The 1,907-nt window shown below is 43.6% G+C and overlaps 1 long non-coding RNA gene across 1 annotated transcript in view; it reads left to right on the top strand.

Annotated features, from left to right (window-relative positions):
- LOC114625861 overlaps window positions 1-1,217 on the top strand; it is a 6,780-nt gene extending 5,563 nt beyond the window's left edge. The window contains exon 3 of the long non-coding RNA XR_003712145.1: window positions 1,067-1,217. This is a non-coding gene — a long non-coding RNA (uncharacterized LOC114625861). The remainder of the gene's footprint in view (window positions 1-1,066) is intronic.
- Window positions 1,218-1,907: the final 690 nt, after the last annotated feature.

Here is a 1,907-nt window from a genome sequence, read left to right as displayed (position 1 = left end):
TGGCTTCATTGTGTGGGTTGTCTTTCACCCGCCAGTACACTCCCAAGCAGACTTGAGCTAGTACTTTACATTTTATAAACTTGAAGCATTTAAAAGTCGTGCAAGAAATTATCTTTGATAAAAGATTGGGAGACCTGCCATATTAAATGTGTTTTAATTGTGTTTGCATGAGGTTCTTCTATGCATAGTATGCAGGTGGCCTCAGTGTGTTTGGGGAATAAAAGACTCAGAGACAGTGGCTGCAGAGGTGGTGTTGGGTGAGGGCAGTATACTGGATCGGAAGCAGGGAGAGGTTGAAGCTGAAATGGGGTTGTGAAAGTCAGTCATGCAAGTTGGTGGGATGAGAGACACACTGGAGCTGACAGGCTGCTGTAGGTGTGAGATGCTGAAGGCAAAGTCTGCATAGACTTCTCGTGTGGTTGGGGACTTATTAGCTGTTGCTGAAACATGCCAGGTTGCCAGGAGACACGTGGAGCAAGATGCTGTAGAAAGACCAGAAGGTACTGGGTCTCTGCAAGCTATAAACATGTCACATTGTTCCCTAGCACAGGCGTGTGCAGTTGGAGCATGACACAGGGACTCCCCTCTACCCCCCATACTGAGCCTGCTGTGTTCCTTCTGGCTGTCACCTGGATTTTGAACTAGCAGTTTTTCTATGGGAATAAGTAGTGTGGTGTTCATTACTAAAGGGGCTATTTAAACAGCCAAACGTGCAGTCTCTTGTTAGACAAGAATGAAAGGCGAATGTTCGTTATGGACCCAGGAGAACTTTGCCATTTATTCCCACAGTTGGAATGACATGAGCATTGCCTTCCTGAATTCAGCCCTGAGGACAGTGCATAGCCCCAAGAGAGCCATGCTGTTTATCTGTCCGTCCTCTCTGCTCCACCACTGTTCTGCCCTCACTTCAGCCAGTCTCTGCTGCACTGCGTCTCTCTCCTGTGTGTCTTGTGCGTGCTGAATCCCTGCCTGGGTACTCCAGCCTGGAATCCACCATTTGGTCCAGATGTTATCATTGTTGCTTTGTTGATGTGTACAAATGATCTTTCTTCTTTCTCTTTTTCAGGAACTGCTTCCGGGAAGGCTACTTAAGGACAGTCACCTCACCATCGTGCCTACTCAGCAAATGAACCAACCACTGGCTCTCGAACTTGACAGTCATCAATCGATTATTGTTGTTTTGTCCCAGATTTATGTTTTTGGAATGCTTTTATGAAAGTGTGCGCTTTTTTTTTAAATTTAGAAGGTTTTTATTTCTTCTTAAAGGAAATTCTATTTTGTTGTGTGAGAAACAAAAAAAAATGATTTGTATTGTAGCTAATAAAGGTTCCCCATCAAAATCTCTTCTATTTTAATATAAATGAAGACCAAAATTCTAGTTATTTCTACACAGATCTATAAAACTTGCATACTCCAGAGCCTTGTACAGTTCTGGCTCCCCATAAGACATCAAGAACCTACACAGATAATATATGCAAAAATGACGTATCCATCTCACTTAGAGGCCAGTAAATGTGCTAAGCGAGAGAGTCCTGTCTCATCCCAGGTTGTGACAAAGGCCTCTGAAGGAGAGGTACATGGAGCAGACCTTGGAGCTGCCTGTGATTTGAAATGGAACATACAGGTCACAGTCTCTGTGTAGTACTACTCTTCCGTCTTCCATTGGCTGCTGGTGTGTGTGATTTTATTTCTGTATGCCCTGGGAGCATGAGTTTCATGCTGAAAGCTCACACAGCACACTTCCTGATCCTAGAATTTCCAGAACAGTCTCACACGTCATCTAGATATTGCTTTCTTCCCACATATGTTTCCTAGATGCATCTTGGGTTTGGGACATTGTGTAAACACAGAATAACTTTGAATAGTTTAACTTTTTCTTATCCTTTTCTTATGCATCCCCAAAACAC

Source organism: Grammomys surdaster, unplaced genomic scaffold (assembly GCF_004785775.1).
Source record: "Grammomys surdaster isolate TR1022 unplaced genomic scaffold, NIH_TR_1.0 224, whole genome shotgun sequence".
NCBI lineage: Eukaryota > Metazoa > Chordata > Mammalia > Rodentia > Muridae > Grammomys > Grammomys surdaster.
Note: the sequence above shows the minus strand (reverse complement) of the source record. Positions and strands in the feature narration are given on the sequence as shown.